This window comes from Lissotriton helveticus, chromosome 2_1, assembly GCF_964261635.1.
Source record: "Lissotriton helveticus chromosome 2_1, aLisHel1.1, whole genome shotgun sequence".
NCBI lineage: Eukaryota > Metazoa > Chordata > Amphibia > Caudata > Salamandridae > Lissotriton > Lissotriton helveticus.
The window spans coordinates 433,412,954-433,434,941 of record NC_136059.1 but is presented as its reverse complement, the minus strand read 5'-3'; positions in this window follow the sequence as shown (position 1 = coordinate 433,434,941).

Here is a 21,988-nt window from a genome sequence, read left to right as displayed (position 1 = left end):
CAAACAGCACACCTGGGCCTATGGGTACCTGTCAGTGAGGGGATATGTACTTGCAATATGGCTCACAGTGATCCCTGTTGTCTGATTTGAGCACAACTATCATCATGGCTTTGTGCTCCAAAGACCAGTCCCCGCCACGTTGCTAATCCGTTCTCCACTCACTGTCAGTGAGCCATAGGCCCAGATGGAGTGGTTGTGCTGTGTGTGGGGAGAAGTGGTTGCTACTACTCCAACCCCCATCAGGCAATGCCATACACACACTCATCCCACCCATCCCAAACAGCACCCATGTGATTCAGTTTTACTGAGAGTGAGTGGAAATGTACTGGCAAGATGGCTGACACTGTAGCGTGGTGTTTCACCTGTCCCTAACTCCAATCAAGGTCTTGTGCTACAAACAGCAATACCCAGTGTCAGCCATCTTGCTACTACATTTCCACTCACTGCCAGGAAAGCACAGTTCCAGGTAGGCTGGTTGGGCTGGGTGGGAAGGTGTATGTAGGACTGGGCCTGATGGGAGTTGGAGTTACAGCAATCTCCCCTCCACACACACATCACAACAACTTCATCTGGAGCTATGGCTACCTAATAGTGAGTGGAAGTGTATTAGCAAGATGGCTGACACAGGGGACTGTTGTCTGACCATTTCACAACTACAACATTTGCCTTTGTGCTCCAAACACCAGCCACCAGTGACAACCATCTTGCAAGTACACTTCTCATTGTTGTCTGGACAACACTCTTCCTGGTGGCCTGGTTGGGCTGGGTGGGAGGAGGAGTACAAGTTTCTCAAATAGAGCCTAAGCACTCAATAATAATAATAATAAGCATTTATTAAGCGCCTGGCTGCACAAAACTGTGTGTCCCCGCGCTGACTGCAAATGCAAACCATCTAGAGGAAGAGATCAGGTGATCATTAGTTTTTGGGAAATAGGTGAGTTTTGAGTCTGGCTCTGAACCTTGTTTCGGATGGCTCCATACGTAGCTGAATTGGCAAGGCATTCCAGAGCTTGGTGGCTAAATAGCGGAAGGATTTTCCACCCATCTTAGCTTTGATGATGCGAGGGATTTTAAACAGCATCGTGCCCGCTGATCTAAGATTTTTGATCGGCCTGTGGATGGTCATGAGGCCTCTTAGATAGCTAGGGCCTTTGTTTTGGGCAATGCGATGTGTGTAGCAGAGAGTTTTGAATATTATTCTTTCTTTGACAGGGAGCCAGTGAAGCTTGGCAAGCGCATTTTTTGTCGATGCTCTGCGAGGGAGACCGAGCACCAGTCGTGCTGCAGAATTTTGTATGCATTGTAACTGGTGCAGGCTCTTATGATTGAGACCCAGTAAGAGAACATTACCATAGTCCAGATGGGGGGATATTAGGGCATGGACTATGGTTTTTCTCGCTTCAATCGGTAGCAGGTCAAGTACTTTGCGCAGCACTTTAAGGGTGCTGTAGCATTTACCTGTCACTATGTTTACCTGGGTTCTTCCTGAGAGATCTGGGTCAAGCATGACTCCAAGGTTCTTCACCTTCTCTGCAGGCACAGGTAGTTCTCCCAATTCGCTAGGCCACCAGGCATGTGACCAGACGGAGGGGTTCTTCCCTACAATCAATACCTCTGTTTTATCTCTGTTTAAACGGAGGCAGTTGGCGTTCATCCATGTCGCTATCTTTAGCATACAGTTTGAGAAATTGGAGGCTAGGTCTCTACTGTCTGGAGTTATTTTGAACACCAACTGGGTGTCGTCAGCATAGCTGACAATGTCCACCCCACATTCCTCTACAATGTGTGCCTCAGTTCATTAAATTAGTGTGCCACAAAATGGCAGAAAGCAGAGTTTGTGATCTCATCTGACTATGGAGTAAATGTATAACAAGCATTTGCAATGCAATAGGTCTCACATTTGTGAGAGTTTGAGCTATTGGCATTGTAAATGACAATGCCTTTTATTTATGTATTTTGAAAACTTGCAAGTTGTGCGTAAAAGTTCCTTTTGTTCTTATAGTTGCTGCTTACGAGAAGCAAGGCTGGCAGTAACTGCGCCTCTTTTACTCCTAGCTTTGCTTCTCATAAGCAAGCACTATAATTCCAAAGTGCGTGCGTGTTTATGCACCATTTGCAGGTTTTCAAAACACATAAACAAAAGGCATTGTTATTTACAATAGCAATAGCTCAAACTTTCAAACTCTCACAAATGTGAGACCTATTCCTTTGCAAATGCTTTTTTCTATTTGGGACCGCCAGGGAAAGCCGGCCAGTCCTGATTAGAAAAAAGACAAATGACCCCCACTTTGTGCGATAAAACTCACATGGTCAATAGTATTTTGTTTTCTAAAGACAAACAAAATGAACTCCCCCTTCAGACGTTTTTTTTGGTTTTTTTAAACAAAAAGTTTGCTGAGTGGCATGAAGCAAGACTAACCCAATGAACAATAATATGAAATAACCATTAGATTAACCATCAACCTTGGGTTTCCGCAGTAGTGTGCTACCCACCATAAAGTGCTTCCTTCCCTCATCAGAGGTAGCAAACGCAATATAACTGCAATTACGATATAATACAATAACTGAGTTGCCTCTATGTGTCTGTAATTTCAGGTTGTGGGTAGGTGCTCATGAGTGGGCACAATTTAGAGCTCTGGAGATGAGGCTGTAGACAGTGAGAGTTTCTCAAAGTGCCTATCAGTAGATCATAAGATGTTCAGAACATGGTCATCCAATCCTTGGCCTCTTTGCAGAGTGCCTAGAGCTACGGTACCATCTGTGTCAATTATAGTTAGCCTCTTCTGGAAAAGTGGGTAAAGAAAGAATAAAGCAGTTGTTGAAATATTGATACCATCAAAAGAAAAAAAGTGTTTAGAGTCGAGGAGGGAGGGTATATGTGTTTGTTTGTGTGGGAGAGAGGAGGGTGGTGTAGAAGGGGAGTTGAATGTAAGGAAGTACACAGAGAGACAGAGTGAAAAGACAGTATTGAAGAGGAAGGAGATGACATGTGAGACATGCGGAGTTTCAAAAAGAGCCATGTGGGAAGGAAAGGGATGGAAGAAACAACCTTAACGTGAGAGACTGCAGAGGAAAATGAAGTGCAGGAAAGAATAGAAGATATTGAACCACTTCCCTTTCCACAGACTTTATAATATTTCATTCACAGTCTCATATTTTCAGAATTGAAGCATTCTCAATTGTAAGTATTGAAACATGATTGTTGTTACATCTTTATCTGTTATTGAATCAGGGCCCACAGACATTGACAACTCCATGAGGTCTAGCTTGCTTTAGATGTATGAGTATGTTGTTGCATAATATGTCTGAATGTTATACTACAAAACTTACAGAGGCACCTTAATACTGCTCAGATGAACACATGTGCCAAGCACTGGATTCAAGCTCACAAGTTTTAGCCCATGTACCTCATTAGTTGGCAACACATTTTGTAAAAAAGTGTTAGTTACACTTTGGCCACGTACCATTAAGTTCCCCCTCCCCTTTCTTTTTTCCTTTTCCCTCATACTTAAGAGTGCTGCTTAAACTGTCAGGAGCACGTGGACAAACCTACACAATGCTGTCCAGCCCACTATGCCACGATTGCATGGCAAATTGGGTGGCCTTTTCTTGTTTAAAAAAAAAAACTACTCAAACCGGGGGTTTGTTTTCAGTAAGGGGCGAAAGAGATGAGAGGAAGAGGGGACATCTTGAACAGTCCACGCAAGGCACAAAACAAATGAACATACTAATTTGTAAAGGTGTGGGGCACAGATTATGCAGGGGCGCAGCTGGGGGGGATGGGATGTAACGCCCTCTTAATAAATGTATTATGTAGTAAATAGTTGGGCACTGGAGTTTCAGTCGGGTATGGTGGTGTCTGTTAGATTTCACTTGGGTTCTTTAAATACTCACTCAGACAAAAACACACACACTCCTGTTTGGTGGTCTTAAAACATGGGTATTGTACAAAATACTGTGTTTTAAGTACCCTTTACAATTCGCACTCCTTTCCCTTTCCATTGGCCCGTAAGCCACTCTCATGCCCTTCTGCTCATATAACAGTTGATATGATATGACAGCGTGGGTGTCGGAAAATCTGAAGCTCATGCCCCCCCCCCCCAAGTCTTACTGACCAAGCTACGCCCCTGTAAATATGACTAGGAGGAATCCCTGACCCACAAATATTCACTCATCAACTAGAATTCGTATATTCTGTGATAATTTCCGGGTAGATTTTTTCACCTAAGGCTACACAGGAAGGTGCCCTGGCCTACAAAGACCTCCCAAACTTGTAATGATTTGAAAGTGTGATCCTATAGGGTTTGGGCACGAGCCATTAAGGTTGGGCATGGCTTTTGAGAGTTGACTTTGTCAAAGCAGCTCAGGAACTACAGTTAACAACCCTAACAGAACCACAAAAAGTACCCCATGCTGCCTCCCATGGAACAGTGCAGAGCTACTACCCATGACCTGGAAAGCAACATGTAAGGTGTTCCAAATCACATGGCTGTTCATTGTGCAAAAATGTCTCATCACTGGATGTGGCCGTGTGAAGAGTGTCAATACCATGTAGCACACAACAGCACCATCTGAGCAGGATGCTGTGTCCACATCAGCTGAAAAACTGAATCTTCAAATATATTATTTTTTGCCCATTAACTCCGGTCCATAAATATATTGCCTAACATGTGGAAATGTCATGTTTTGTGCATGCCAACTAACCATTGTCAAAATACAAAGGGTCTGCTTCAATTCTAATTGCAACATCGATCAAGAACACATTTTGTGGTCAGAAAATCCACCTGCAAGCAAGTACAATGTGTAATGGTATAATGTGCCTCTAATGGAGCGTGCAGCACGGCAGGACAAAACAAATCACAAGTGCCCAGGACATTGAGCACCAAACACCCCATAAAATGCATATAGGAGAGTCAGACTCACAAATTCTTTATTCGTGTTGCAAACCCTGCTCTGCACCTTAGAACGTAGTACATGTGCTTCCCAGGTAAATAAACTCTCTACTGACTGCGTCCAACCCAGCGCGAGGCCTCGAACATTCCTTTTTCTACCAAACTGTAACTATGTCCCAGAAGGCATAGCGGCAGCATAGCATGGTTAATGAACCCAAGACCCACTGGCATCAATATGACAATTAGGCAATCAACGGCTTTAATTTCATAGTTTCATCTAACATGCTCTTTTTTGCCTTATGCACAGTGTTCTGGAGAAACTTGGGCCTTGCGCGCGACAAACAAACAAAAACTAATAAATAATTAAATAGTTCAGACACAACACATTCTGGTGCACCCTGATTAATCCATGACACTGGTCATTAGTTATACCGAGCGGAGGGATAAAAACACTCTCAGGATGACACATTAACCAGGCTGTTTGCAAGAGAATAAAATATCTCCTTAGGACCTATACAGGGGGCAATAATCTTATCCCCACCTAAATTAATATAGTGCTACGCGAAGCCGTGCATGCCGTTTCTGTGGAAACCATGCAAAATTGTGAATCCCCTTTTTGCAAACCTGCTTCACCTTTCAGCTACCCTCCTCCACCGAACTTCAATGGAAGGAACTCCAACAAAACAATGAGCCTCACTCTTCTTGAGAACGATAATAAACAGGTGTGTGCGTGCAAGCCTCGCGCTGCGGGAGGAGAGGGAGGAGGAAGGGGGGGCCTCCACGGGAGTGGTATCACCCTACAACAAACTCAATGTAGTGTGGTGCTGGCGGGGTATAAAGGATATGCGGCACATGGAAATTGCTTTTAATAACTTTTTTCGATCTATGGGAGAGCGCCGGGGTAAAACACACAGCAACTCTCTGTCTCTGAACTCCTCCCCTGGTGCTCTAGGAATCCCCTGCACCATCACGTCATCATCGCACTAGAGCGCTACACCACACTCACTACACAAGGTTAAAATCGGCTTTGAAAAGCTGAGATTTAAATCTTGCCATGCCCGTTGAATCTCATGTTATCAGAAAGGTCTGTTCAGGACTGATTGCTGGCCCTTTAAAACTGTTTAGCAAGCGTGCGCACTCGCGCCTCCGCTGAGGAAGGAAGGGGGGGCCTGCGCCGGGAGAGGGCCTGCTCACTCCCGCAAGGAAATCTCCAAACATGCATGCGTTGCCATTGAAGGCAATGGAACGCATGCGTGTTTTTGGGGAAAAAACTGTAGTAATTGCTACAGGTCTCTTTCCTATGCAGCGCATGCGCGCTATGTAGGCGAGACCTAAAAACATTATCTGTGTAGGCACAAAGCTCTGCTGTCACACATTTTGCTCCTCACAGCCATTCATTTGTGTATAATGAGATGAGAACAAGAAGCACCTCACTCACACCATTCCCACAAATTTCAGGGTACATAAACAGACGCTGAGTGTGTAGGCAGCCACGGCTATGTGACTGCCAAAGGCATGGACTAAGCCCAGTACACAGGCCTGAAAAATACCAACATTGGGACATAGAAAGTACGTTTGTCACTGTGAAAGTACAGATATGGATAACACAAACCCACATGTGTAATTCACAGGGTATCACAAAACAGCCAATGTTTATGTTTATGTTTATGTATTTTAATTTGTATAGCGCATAGGTCACCCTTAGGTCTCATAGCGCTGTGAAAAGATTACCCAATATGTGAGCAGAAGCCTTTGATATGTAATGGTTAGACTAGCCAGGTTTTCAGATTTCTTCTGAAGGACTTATGATTGGGGTCGCTTCTTAGAGTAAGGGGAAGTGCATTCCAAGTTGCAGGGCCAATTCTTGAGAAGCTTCTATCTCCATTCCTGACAGTACGCACTCTCTGGATTTTTAAGAGACGTTTATTTGAGGATCTCAGAGTTCTTGGGGGACAGTATTCTCTAAATTTTTCCATCAGATACTGCGGTCCTTGGCCCTGTAGTGATTTGTGCACGAGACAACAGACTTTGAATTGTATGCACTGTCTGACCGGAAGCCAATGCAGTTTTTTTCAGGCAAGGGGCAGATGGAGTGCGGGGAGGTAAATCCAGGGTCAGCCTAGCTGCCGCATTTTGCAGGGTCTGAAGTTTAGTCAGGGAGCCTTCATTAATGTCTGCCAGTAGCGCATTGCCATAGTCTAGGCGGCTGATTATAAGCCCCAGGACTAGAGGTTTGCGAGATGCGAGGCTATCCATTTGAATACCTTTTTCAGACTTCGCATCAGGCCTATGCTGGTGTGCACAATTTTATTCACATGGGGGGTCATGGATAAATTGTCGTCGAGCGTTATCCCTAGATTTCTTACTACGCTCTTTGGTTCTGGGCAAGGGCCTAAGGCAGTTGGCCACCATTCCTTAGTCCATATCTTTTTAGCCATGCCGAATAAAATGATTTCGGTCTTACCCTCATTCAACATGAGGTAGTTGTTTGACATCCATTCCTTCACCGATATCATACACTGTTGGAACATGAGTCTTGTAACGTTGAGGTCTGGGCCCAGAGTGACCAGGATTTGGGTGTCGTCGGCGTAGGACACCGTATCAAATCCGTGGTCTTTAATTATTTTGGCTAGGGGGGACAGATATATATTAAATAGAGTTGGACTTAGTATAGATCCTTTTGGGACGCCTTTATCATTATCAGAGAATCCAGATGACAAGGATCCGATTTTGACTCTGGATTTCCTCCCCGAGAGATAACTCTGGATCCACTTGTGGGCTATGCTCTCGACACCAATCTCACACAGTCGTTCCAAAAGGATACTGTGTGAGATGGTGTCGAAGGCCGCCGACAAGTCCAGCAAGATCAAAATTGCTGATTTCTTGGAGTCAAGTGCAGATCGAATATTGTCAACAACCTCCAGGACAGCGTTCTCCGTACTATGACGGGCTCTGAACCCCGACTTTGAGGGGTCCAGCAATTTGTAGGTTTCCAGATGGTTGGTCAACTGCTTATTTACACTAGACTCCAACATTTTGCCGAACAAGGGTAGGAGAGATATGGGGCGGTAGTTGCTTGGTAGTTTTGGGTCCGCATTGCTTTTCTTCAATATTGGTCTTACGGTGGCTTCTTTCCAGGATTCTGGAAATGTTGCTTGGGACAGTGAGAGATTAAAGATAGTGCATAGTTCGGGTATTAGAGCTGGGGCTATTTTGGTCAAAATTTGAGCTGAGGCTGCATCACTAGGGGATCCAGATTTGGCTTTCTTCATTATGTTTTTGATCTCTTCCTCAGATATTTTATTAAATTCATTTAGAATGGTTTGAGGCGATAGTGAGTCAGATTTTTGCAGGCTCTCCCGGTTTACGGCCTGATCAAATTTTGGAAAGGATTCGTGGGTAGCACTGATTTTGTCACAGAAATAGGATGAGAGGGTATCAGCCCATTCCTGGGACTCTACAGTGGGGGGTTGACATGCCGCAGGGTGTGTAAATTCCTTTACTATGTTATATAATTCTTTGTGGGAATTACCGGCTTGGGTGATCTTTAGGCCTAAGTAGTTTTTTTTGCTGTTGATATCTGATTCATGTAATCTTTGTGGAGAGTCTTGTATAGAATTTTATCTTCTTCTCTCTTTGTTTTCCGCCACTTACGTTCAGCTACTCTTGAGGCCAGTTTGGCCGGTTTTAGCTCTGGAGTGAACCAGGGGGATCTTTTCTTAGGGCATTTCCTTGCTTGCCTGGGTGCTATAATATCCAAGGAGGCCATTATGGCTAGATCCAGGTCGATTACTACTTGATTTAGGTCTGGGTTGGTGTTAGCGGTGGGGGGTGTAAACGAGAGCATAAAAGAGTCTGCATTTATTTTATTCCAGGCACGGGTCATTTTTATTTCCTTCTGATGGACAGATTTAGGGGAAGGTAAGTTGATATTAAATGTAATAATTGAGTGGTCAGACCATAGAACTGGAAAGAGCTCAGTAATATGAATTTCGCTAGAGTTTGTGCACACTAAATCGAGCGTGTGGCCCGCCACATGGGTAGCCTCTGTTTCTAGTAATCTTAAATCTAGCGTCTGGATGCAGTTGATTAATTCAATTGTGTTGGGGTCCTGTCGTAATTCTACATGGTAGTTAAAATCACCCAGTAGGAGGAAGTTTTTGCTTGCTAGTACATGCGGGGCTAATACTTCCAGGAGTTGTGCGGGAAAATTTGTCTTACTTTCTGGTGGTCTATAGACAAGGGATCCTTTCCATGCTTCCTTGTCGCTAAGTGCCAGGGAAAAAGTTAGTATTTCTCCCCAACTGGCCAGGTGGGTGTCAATTAGTCTGATTTGTATGTGAGATTTGTAGACAATAGCTGTCCCTCCACCCCGTTTGGAAACTCTGTCCAGTCTTAGAATGTTATATCCAGCCGGTATGGCCAAAGCTATGTCTGGTGCGGAGGATTCTTGCAGCCATGTCTCAGTTATGAAAAAGAGGTCAGGCGCAATCTGGTCTAACATATCCCATATTTCTAGTGAATGCTTTGGGAGAGAGCGGGCATTGGAATATAAGCATAACACACTAGGGGACTTTGGAGCTGCTATCGTGGAATCCAGTTTGTTTCCACTTACCACGGGCGTTGTGTTCAAGGACAGCAGTTCACTCCTAGAGTATCTTATGATGGGCATGATTCCTCTGGAGTGGGGTGCACAGGGGGGGTGGCGGGTGGCGCTGGTCTGGCGCGGACGGGCGCAGACGGGCAGGGCTTGAATCAGGCGCGACTCCGGCACAACTCCGGCGCGATGCTGCGCGAGTCCGCTCGGCGCACTCTCTTTTATGTGGAGAGTGGGCGGGACCGCAATCAGCTGGGAGCGTGCTGGCCGGGGTACGAATCCGGAGCTAGAGCGCCTGAGGGAGCGAGTGACTTTCAGTAAGTACGGTGTTTTAGACAACGCGCAATTCAATTATGATCTGATTGCAGGGTGAGAGTTAAAAACAATAACAGTCAGTGCGACCTGTGAATTTTAAAAGGATTAGGAGGCAAGTCAATATCACACTAATCACGCAAATCACAGTTCCATACAATTCAAATACAGGCTTTTGGGTTCAGAGGTGAGCCAAAAAACGTTCGCTTTCTGCCAACAAACAACGGCAATCTATTCTACGCGAGTCCGCTCGGCGCACTCTCTTTTATGTGGAGAGTGGGCGGGACCGCAATCAGCTGGGAGCGTGCTGGCCGGGGTACGAATCCGGAGCTAGAGCGCCTGAGGGAGCGAGTGACTTTCAGTAAGTACGGTGTTTTAGACAACGCGCAATTCAATTATGATCTGATTGCAGGGTGAGAGTTAAAAACAATAACAGTCAGTGCGACCTGTGAATTTTAAAAGGATTAGGAGGCAAGTCAATATCACACTAATCACGCAAATCACAGTTCCATACAATTCAAATACAGGCTTTTGGGTTCAGAGGTGAGCCAAAAAACGTTCGCTTTCTGCCAACAAACAACGGCAATCTATTCTTCGCGAGTCCGCTCGGCGCACTCTCTTTTATGTGGAGAGAGGGCGGGACTGCGATCAGCTGGGAGCGTGCTGGCCGGGGTACGAACCCGGAGCTAGAGCGCCTGAGGGAGCGAGTGACTTTCAGTAAGTACGGTGTTTTAGACAAGACGCAATTCAATTATAATCTGATTGCAGGGTGAGAGGTAAAAACAATAACAGTCAGTGCAACCTGTGAATTTTAAAAGGATTAGGAGGCAAGTCAATATCACACTAATCACGCAAATCACAGTTCCATACAATTCAAATACAGGCTTTTGGGTTCAGAGGTGAGCCAAAAAACGATCGCTTTCTGCCAACAAACAACGGCAATCTATTCTTGTCTATATCAATGTCTTTGTACATGTAATGCCAACTAAACAAAAGATGTCCATGTATGCACATTGCTGAAAATGTTCATCTATCACCCTCTTGTCAGAATTACATTGTACCCCCAAAACATAGGCCTGCATCCTGGGTGAAGGAGGCCAATCTATGTACATTAACTCATCATTAGGTACAGTAGCATATCTAACGGGTATGATTTGAGGGGCTGAGGACATTCACATCAATCCTCGTATCTTTTATGGACCCACAGGATGAGCTGGGAACACCCCAGTAACTGATCAGGCGAGCCAGTCCCAGACTCTGGTCGATCGTGATCTCTGTGGCGTAGATGTCTTTCAACAATCCTCGGATGCTGAGGAACGACCTGGCACATCAGTTTTGGATTGCCAGCCAGCACCAGCAGCAGCTACAGCAGGATCCCCTCTGACCACTCCAGCCTCCACAGACAACACCCAGCCGACCCCTAACCCCACGGACACAGCAGCCCAAGCCACCACAGCAGCACAGCAAGACAGGGCACTCTGGGGTTGGCGGACAACAACATCCCTGTCAACGAGGAAAGAGGGTCAGTTTTGACTGTGCCACCAACAACTGATCTTGCTCAGGTGGGTAGGGGTGGTGAGAGGGGCCGTGGGGACCGGGGCCATCATTCAGCTGGAGCTATTGTTGATGAGCACCTAACCCTCTCCAGAATCTTCCATGGCTATGAGAGTTGCCAATGAGATTTTGGCCAGGTAGTTGGGATCCTCAGGAACATTGAACAGCAGCAGGCAGCCCATAATGAAAATCTGCACATGTTCCTGAGCAAAATTAATGACATGACTGCGGTGCACAGTGATATTGACACCTCCCTCTGACAAATTGGTAACAACATGTCCACACCTGCCTGTGTGCCCACAACATCCGGTGCATCTACATCAGCACAAGCCACAGGGAGGGATGTGGACTCTGGAAGAGAGTCTCCCGCACTGTGGCAGCTTGTACCTGAGGCTATGCATCTCCCCATGAAGTGACAATCTGCCCCTGATATCCTCCATTGTGTGCCAAGCGTTCACTCTGACTGTCATTGAACTGTCGCACATTGGATGGAGGGTCTAAGTTGGACTTTGGACTCAAATAACTGTGGACTTACTTGTGAAGACTTCATCTACAAACACTACCAACTCCTATCTGCACGTTTCTAATTTTTTTTGTTGAGCACCATTTTGTGGAATTATCTCTTAACGTCATGCACTACAATACATCACTTTTCACTAAATACTTGATCATTTCTTGACTTTGAAACACAAAGGTAAAGATTGAAATGATGCACAATGTCACAAAGAAGAAAGTGTAAACAATTACAAAATGGCAAGTAATAGTGTGTGAGTAAATGTACCTTGACACAGCATTATAGATAGATACAACAAGGTTATCACACAACACATAGTACATGATACAGATTCAATGGAAGTTTAGTATATAAAAAACTATATTCATTTGCCCAGCACAATAATCAACAATCATTGTTAGCAAACCAAATTATCATGGCCCATTTTAGTAGATACAAATCTTTGGAGTTGTGTGATGACAGACAAGGCACACCTCAATGTGGAACACAGGTTTATTCTCCAGATACAACCTGGAGTATTAACACAGACTAAGGTCACATGACACATGAAAAAAATGATCACATATTAAAGAAAAAAAACATCTGGTCAGAAGGTAGTGTGTGCCATGGATTTCCGCAACAGTTGTATGTTGTAGTATGTTACAGCCTTGTCAGTGCATGTCCCATCATGTAAACGTACAGGGAACATCGAACGCAGATTGGGCACAGTAAAATTAAAGATCGGTATTATCATGTGGCCGATTGTTTGATGATTTTATGGACTTGAAGTGTGGAGCATAAAGGATGGTCAAAATGGAATGACGATAGAAAAGAGAGACCGATCAGGGTGGTGAGCATTCAGTTTGAATCTTTTGATTGTTGGTACTGTTATTGCATCACAAAGATGATGTAGTTAAAGAATAAAATAGAGTGATCCACCCGAAGAAAACGCCTCATTGTATAAATATCCACAAGTTGGACAAATTCATTTGAATATTTTGCCCTGAAGAAGTCCTATAAAATAGGGCTGAAATGCGTAGGCTGTATGCGATTTGTGTCAAGACGTTTTTGATTACACACATGCAATGCATGAATAAAAAGAAAGAAGAAGAACTTATGAAAGAACTCTCCTCTGTTCATTTGATATTTTTCATGTTGTCCCACATATTACATTGATTGGATGTTTATGCTTCTTATGTATCTCAACAACGAGAACTGTGGCTTCTTGTAACTTAATTACCTTTATTATACTTGGAATAATAAGTTAAGACAATACATTTTTGTGTGCTCCTCCATCTTGAGAGTTTGTTGTACAAAATTGTTTTTTTTGTAACGGTTGACCCTGAGAGTGAGCACGCTGTAGAAAGAATAGGGTTGCCAGAGTGCAGGCAATTTCGGACCATAACCCTTTTTTACTATTTTTTGTATGTCACAACCAGATGGGTCTGGTGAGGTCACAATTCTGCTGTTGACATTGCAACATACTCTGGTAAGGTGAAACAGAGAACAAAGTCAGGAACTCAGGAATAATGTTGCTTAATGTTGCAAACGATGTCAGCTAAAGCACAAAAATATGAGTGTGAACACAAGCTAGTATTGAGGGTAGCATTGTATATCTCAACCAATAAATGTATTTGAACTATCTCAGTACAAACCGCAGGAAAATTAACATACACTCACCAGCATACATACACATTATGCAACAGCAACACACAAACATGTTGGGGTTGTCACCTCCTCTCAGTAATACTTACATTCAGGTGAAGAGGTTGCAGAATGTGTTGTTGTCGCAAATCCCCACCATGATCCTCATCACCATTGGCATCATTTCGCAAGCCTGGATCCTCCCTTGCTGGAGGCTGCTGGTCTCTGTCATCCAATATTACTGGAATTTCCTTTTGGATATCAAGGTAGTGGAAATGCATGAAGCTGTGATTAACTTGCACACCTTCAACGGGTCATATTGTAGTGCTCCTCCTGTGCGATACAGACACCGGAACTTTGTTTTTCAGTAGACCGAATGTCCGCTCAGCTACTTGCCTGGTACGATCATGTGCCTCATTGAACCACAGTTCTGCAGGGGTGACTGGGTTGCGCAGAGGTGTTAGCAACCAGGGAAGATTGGGGTATCCAGAGTCACCTACATAGTACACAGAAAAAAAGTTTTGTTGTCTTACAACAGAGCACTATCTGACATGCAATCGACACACACTGCAACATGCACATAAAACATCACCTACCAACAAGCCAGGCCCGGTCATGTTATAGGTAAGACATCATATGGGGGATGACACTGTTCCTCAGAATGTAAGCATCATGTGCAGAGCCAGGGAAACGTGCACAGACGTGTCATGTCCGCCAAACAAACCTCCTAGACAATGATGGAGTGGAAGTGCTTTCTGTTGTGGTAGGCCTGCTCATTGGCCTGTGGTGGGACCAACGCAACATGGGTTCCATCAATTGATCCAATGACGTGGAGCATATGTCCCAAGGCGTAGAATTCCCCCTGGATCTCAAAAAAATCACCTGGTGTTGGGAAATTAATGTACAGTTCCAGGTTATGGAGCAATGCCTCCAACACATCACGCAGGACATGGCTGAACATTGCTTGTGACCTTCCACCAGATATTGCCACGGTATACTGGAAGGAACCAGTGGCAAGGAAATGTAGGTTACCCATAACCTTCACCTTGGGTGTCAGTGCAGTCGGATACCTGTGACCAGGCACCACATGTTGTGTCAACTGCTCAGCCAACTGTTCAATTATTGGCCTGGTGAAACTGTAATTTCATAGCATCACGTTCTTCCATGGTCTACAGGTCTGCGAAGGGCCTGTAGACTAGTGGTCATCTGCGATACCTATGTATTAAGTTTAAACACAATTGTTGTTGTTGTACAAATATACAAAATATTGCACATTAATACAAACAGAACATGAAATTTGAGCACAAATTAAAATATAGAACACTTGTAATACATGTATAAATGAATACGGTTGATCTTAGATACATATCACAACATTATGACCCTTGCCAGGTCAGTTACCAATTTGAGTGCCATAGTGACAAATTAACTAGAGTCTGTCACCGTTCATGTTAATCAAGCATCACATACTAAACAACTCCCCACCAAATAAGCTAAGATTTAGGATTGTGAGAAAAATTAAATGCTTAAAATGTACCCACATATAACATCAAGAAATGCCAGATATGTGGAACACCATATACATACAGTGCCCCACACTGAAAATTATGATCACTACTATCAGAAGGTGGGCACTGTCATGTTGTCAGGTCTGAGTCACACATACAATTACATGCACAAACCATTAACTATATAGGAGTTGAATATATGACGCCATCATGCACAAGTCTGGGACACAAAGATACACTAGCAAATCACACAACAAACACAAGCTGATGTGCTGCATAATGCCACTGTCTACTCATTCAAAGGTAAATGCTCTCACCCTGAATTACACAACAAACATTAATAGTCATGAAAACACACTGATTGCACACTGGATCACACAGTCCCTAAATGCGATGAATATGTAAAGAATGGACTTGTACATCCCCATAAAGCAGAGGTCTTCAAACTTTAGGATGCCGAGACCCCCCTATTCAACATTTTCAGGCATAAGGACCCCCTCCGGACAAAAAATTCAGTTTCAGTTTCATTAACTTTTATTCGATTATCAAGTAAATAATCATAAAAAGTACATAATAAAAAATTTTAGACACATGATTAAGAAACACAATATTAAAAAAGCATTTTAAATGGAAAAATAAATTTTAAGATACAGTTCGGTTCCAGAATTAGCTAGAAATGCTGCGACGTGTTATCAAGACTGCTTTAAGAAAGGTCGCTATGTATTTAGCGTCATGCATTGATTTTAAGGATTGCAAATAAAGATATGCTGCATGTGTTTGTCTGTGACCAATGGTTCGGAGAATCGGAATAATCCACTTTTTCCTTGATATTTTATAATATTTACAAAAAAGGACAACGTGGATCGTAGATTGAGGAGAAATTCCGTCACAGGGACAGGTCAGCAAGTTGGGCGACCAATTATTCGTTTCAGGGAAGGTAACTAATCGGAAGAAAATGTTAAAGCGAAGTCTTGTTAATAGAAACCTTTCGTGATTGGATAAAAAATACGTCAAATAAAGCTGCATGGATTTTCCAGTTTGTTGGGCGCCAATTTTTTCATTTGATGGTTTAATGATCTCTGTCTGATTCCGTAAATCCCTTAGGTGGTCCAGACACATTAATTTTAACTGCTTCCTAGAGATGTCTTCCATTGAGGGTGGTTCTTCAAAGTAGGATTCACGATTCAAGTCTTTAAAGAAATTAGAAACATAGGTTAACCAGGGGATTTTCCGCCAATTTGCCAGGGTTAAACAGTCAGCAATGAGGGAGCGAGTTAGATGACATTCAGGTTTGCACCATATTCGATGCCACAACAGAATGGGCTGGCATCGGATGGTGTCAATAATATATTCCATACCAAGCTCCCGATGTGAGGCTAATGTCGGAGAACTTTGGGGGAGGGCTAGGATATACTTTACGAAGGCGTTTTCAGTGACCTGTAAGTGGTCGATACGTCCATGACCCCAGATTCCAGCACCATAGGTGGCCACGCTATGGCATTTCGCATAGTATATTGTCAGGAGTTCAGATGGGGCTGGTTTCCCCAGTTTCCTCGAGAAAGATGTTAATGCTAAAGTTGCATGACGAAAGTGGAGATTCCTGGCCTCGATTGCCTTCCGCCAATTCAGAGCATCGTCCACTAGGATACCTAGGTATGGATAGACCCGGGTTTTTTCCAGTTTGGTGTTGTCAACCATTATTGGTTTTATGGTTTTAGTCCTTGGGCCGAGATGCATTACGAAGGTTTTCTTGATGTTTATTTTGAGACCGAGTGAGTCCATAAAAGCTGTGTACTTGTTGGTTTGGATCTGAAGTTGGTTTAGTGTCCGTGCTAGAATCACTGAGTCATCAGCATACAACAGCGTAGGTATTGGGCGATGACTTATCTGGGGGAGGTCCTGACTCCCGTCCAGCATAGCCTGTTCAAGTCCATTAGTGTAAAGATTGAACAGGAAGGGAGCCAGGACACAGCCCTGTCTTACTCCCTTCGTTATCTGGAATGGACGCGACAATTCGCCACTGATACCATAACGAACTCGACCTTCGGCATTTGAATAAAGTTCTCGTAGGAATGTTGTTATCGGGGGATCCACACCCAGGTCAGTTAGTATTTGCCAGAGTTTCGCGTGCTGGACGCAGTCAAATGCCGCACTTAGGTCGACATAGACGAGGTAGATGTTGCCTCCTTTGGCGTGTACATATTTACCAGCCAATAGAACAAGGTTCAGAGCCTGCTCCACGGTCCCAAGCCCCTTCTGGAAACCATATTGCAGGTCGGTTATGATGTTATTCTCCCGGGCCCAGGATTGTAAGCGGTCCAGGAGTACTCGACCTGCAATTTTGCCCATTGAGTCCAGAAGGGAGATTGGTCTATAGCAAGCAGGGTCGTTGCGGTCTCCTTTTTTAAAAATGGGCAGGAGGATGGAGGTAGACCATGAGTGGAATAGGCCGATCTTGGTTACTGCTGACATGACCCGGGTGATTATCTGCGCCCAAAAGTCTACATCATGGAGGAACAAGTCCATTGGAACGCCGTCGGAGCCTGGGGCCTTGCCAGGTTTGGAAGCCCTAATTGCCTTTATAATTTCATTAAGATGAAAACATATCTTAATTGGGTAGATGTTATTGCTTGTAGGCTGGATCTCGTGAGTTGTGTTTTCTGTTACGGGACCAGGGGCTGTTCCAAAAGTTTGGGCGAAGTGGGAAACCCAGTTTTCCTCCGGTATAGCCACATCAAGATGATCGATATCTGTTTTGTTGGCCAGGAAGGGCGATCTTATGGTTTGCCAGAATAAGGTGCTATCTTTTCTTTGAGCGCTGTCGTGTAAGCGCATCCAGAGGTCTTTTTTAATTTGTTTTTTGCGATCTTGCCTTACTGTATTGTATATCTTCCTCAGATAGGAAATTTCTTGAGGATCCCTAATAGGTTTATGCAAGGCGTCTTTAAGTGATGAGAGGGCCTTTCGACATGCGGTGTCAAACCATCTCGTGGTGGGATGCTTAGTCTTGTTTTTTATGATAACGAATAACTCGCCCCTTATTGTTTCCTGGATGCTTTGGAAACTGCTGACAATCGTCTGCGGTGATGCCTCCGGAGACGTGCATTTGGATAGCCACTGTCTTGATTTTTCAAGAACCCTTTGTGTCACCTCTTCAGGATCTATCTTGGTCCATTTTACTGTATACCCGTTCAGATTATTCATAGAAAGTGTTTGTTGATTGAGGGAGCTCAGTTTTATGGGATGGACTCTTTCCCGTTTGATGTTAATTTGTATACTAAGCGGGTAATGATCACTTATTGGGTTTGACCCAGTTACGAAATTCGCTAGTTGCCCTTTAAGTGAATTAGAGGCTATTATGTAATCTATGATTGTGCAGCAGCCTCGCCCATGGAATGTGGGCTGGAAATCCTGCTGCGGATTAACCAGTTCGATCGCGTGGGCCATATCAAAAGAGAATAAAATTTCATTGAGTTTATTACCGCAGAGCGAGTGGGCGAAGTGAGGTATGGGGTTCCCAAGTTCATTTTGGAGGCCGCAGTTTCCGTTTTTATAGTTTGAACACAGAGGAAGGTTAAAGTCGCCACCCCAGATAGAGTAATTTGAGGTTTTAGTGTTGTCATTTTGAGACACTGCTAGGGCTGTGGCGATCTCCTCTAAGTTTGACCAGCAGTCCGAGGTACCTAAATTGTTGTAGTAGTTTATGAGAATGTAGTTGTTATTGTCTTTGGATGATGACATCTGAGAGATTTGAAAAATTTGAAATGTTGATGACTCCTTTAATAATTTCATTTTGAGGGGGAGGGTGTTGGCTACGTACGTCATGAGCCCCCCTTTGGATCTGCCCATATTTCCCTGTACTGCTGTGGTGAAAAAAGTTTTGTAACCCGAGAGGTGGAGTGGGATTGTACACCAAGTTTCTTGCAGGCATAAGATCTGATGTCCTCTGGCCATGTCTAGCCATGGCCCTAGTGTTATTTTTGATAATAAGCCTGCGATGTTCCAGTAAGCAATAGAGATGCTCAGGTTTGTGGAGTCTGCAGGGACAGGAGGCGATTTTAGCAGAGTATTTGCAGGAAAGATGACTTGAGAATGGTGGAATTCAACCTGCGGGGAGTTAACAGGAGGATTAGGAGGTAAAATATGCTGGTGGTGCAAACCAGTGTTGATTCCTTCTGAAGCTAAGGAGGTAATCTGGGTAACCTTGTTAGAAGTGTTTGTAGGAACAACTAGTGTTTCCGGAGATAGGTCGTCGATAGTAACAGTATTGGAAAAACTAAGGGAACCGGTTGATAATTCTTGGCATACATTCCTAAGATTGCAAGGAACTGGCTCCAAAGAAGCTCGCTGCTGAGTGAGGTTCATTTGCGATAAGATGGAAGTGTTTGTGTTCCTAGGTTCGACCCTGGGTGGTCAATCGACCATCTCCAGGCAGTCAAAGCGGTTTTGCGTTAGGAGGCCCTGCCAGCCTTCATAGGATTGTATGGGCCTATCTTGCCAGTATTGCCTTGGCCAGTCTCTCGGGGGATTTCTGCCTCCCTGATCATAAGTGTACTCCTGCTGATTCCAAGGCTCTCTTGGGGTCTGGCGCCAGGGTTCCCTAGGGGTCTGGTGCCAATTCCAGGGTGGGGTATATCGATGTTGTCCCATAGGAGGGTAAAAGAAAGAAAGGTGACGAGCGTCAATTCCCCCCTTTTTTTCCAGCGCGGGCCAAGCACAAATATGATCCACTACAGAGGGGTCTCTGCAGGTAACTATTACGCAGTCTCCGCGGGTCGTTTTTGTTGTTTTGCCAACCCATACTACCCTGCGGACTGTGGATATCCCTCCCGAGTGGTGGGGTTCTATAGGCCTGTTGATACTTAACCACTGCATGACCTTGTTTTTAAGGGACCATGCGGTTTCAGGTGTATCATCGGTTAGCTCTGGTACACCGGTGAGTACTAGCGTATATGGAGTGGCTTCTGGGGGCAAGTGGACTGAACGTCTGGTAGCTGATGTTTTATTGGGGTTATTTTTGGACGAAGGCTGGGGGACGGCTGATTTTGGTGACAGAGGTACTGACTTTTTTGGTGAGTGGGGTTTGCTGGGTTTGCTGATCACCGGTCCTGGTGTATCTTGGGTTACCAGGCCTGTGTTAGATGTTTGCCGATCTAATACCACAGTGGATTTACTCTGCTGCGGTTGGGGCTCTAAAGTTTGTGAAGTTTGATTTATGACACTTTGCGTTTGATTTTTAGGGGGTAGAATAGTCAAATTTGATCGTTTTATTGCTATAGATGGTTGTGGATGAGAATGGTTTTTGATGGACTGGGGGGCTTTTCGCTGGCCCTTTATTTCTATGGATGTATTGGTGTCAAGAAGTGTTGCCGACACTATGGTCATCTGGGCTTCCAGATTTCTAATACTGAGTTGAATGGGTTTTAAGTACTGGTACAGCAAATCTTTTACGGTGGTCAGGACTTGCGAAGTCACGTTACATGTTCTGCAGAGGTTAGCAGTCGCCTCGTTCAGAGTTGTTTGATGGAAAGTGTTGACTGCCGGAAGGAGTGATATGTTTTGTTGGAGGGGATATACTGCTTGGTTTAAGTGATCTGTGGCATGAGCGGGGATCGGAGCCATTTCTGCTACACTATCAATAGGTTTTGTGCTGCCTTGTTTTGAAATGGCTCCTTCCCTTTCTCCTTGTGAGAGCAAGATGGAATTGCACTGGGATCCTGCCTGAGTTAGGGTTTGGCAGACCGCTAAGTCAGGGGTTGCCTCAAGATTGTCCGAAGTTAGTGAGAGGTCAGACTCTGTCTGAGTGACAGAAAGGTCTACTGTAGATGGTACTGTGATGTTTTCAGAGACTGACATAGTCACGGGTAAAGAGCAGTTTTGGGAAATAAGGTGGATCGGAGATGCAGCAGTTGCTATGGTGCCTAAAGATGAACGCTTCGCGTTCATAAGATCCAGTGACACTCTTTTTTCGAGTAGGGAGATACTCTGGTTTATTACCTCATGAGTACGAGTGATGAACAGATCAATGGGGCCGGTTATTTGTGCTACCTCCTGTGCGTTTTTGGACTTGGTCTTTGTAGTGCTCCTTGTCTTCGGCGGCATATTTGTAATCTGCTAGGAATGGATGCTGGGGTGAAAAAAGGGGTGGCCCGGTCCGGTCTCTACCGGGCACTAACGGGCAACAACGGGCCCGCCCTTGGCCCGGGCTTAGCCCCGGGCGCTCCCGCGCGCTCCCGCGCAGCGATGTGCGCCGCTTCTTATAGGCGTCAGTAAAAGGGCGGGGCGGTCAGGGAGAGCGGGCCAGGTGACTTGGCCTCGGGGTAGCCGGGACTCCTGGGAGAGCGAGTCCCGGTCCCAGCGCTCGCAGCCCTGTCACTCACACACTCACCCAGCAGGGGCCAACAATTGGATGGGCAGCCTCGGCGAAGCGGGACCCGCAGGGAGCGGGTTCCGCAAGCTGCTGGTAAGTCCTTCCCTTCGACGGTGGCAAATCCTTCCTTTCACAACAGGGCAGAAGTCAGTGTGGCGTCCCGGTTTACTAAACAAGCGGAATCCTTTTCAGCTGTTCTGCTGGGCGGGGCGGTCAGGGAGAGCGGGCCAGGTGACTTGGCCTCGGGTTAGCCGGGACTCCTGGGAGAGCGAGTCCCGGTCCCAGCGCTCGCAGCCCTGTCACTCACACACTCACCCAGCAGGGGCCAACAATTGGATGGGCAGCCTCGGCGAAGCGGGACCCGCAGGGAGCGGGTTCCGCAAGCTGCTGGTAAGTCCTTCCCTATCGACGGTGGCAAATCCTTCCTTTCACAACAGGGCAGAAGTCAGTGTGGCGTCCCGGTTTACTAAACAGGCGGAATCCTTTTCAGCTGTTCTGCTGGGCGGGGCGGTCAGGGAGAGCGGGCCAGGTGACTTGGCCTCGGGGTAGCCGGGACTCCTGGGAGAGCGAGTCCCGGTCCCAGCGCTCGCAGCCCTGTCACTCACACACTCACCCAGC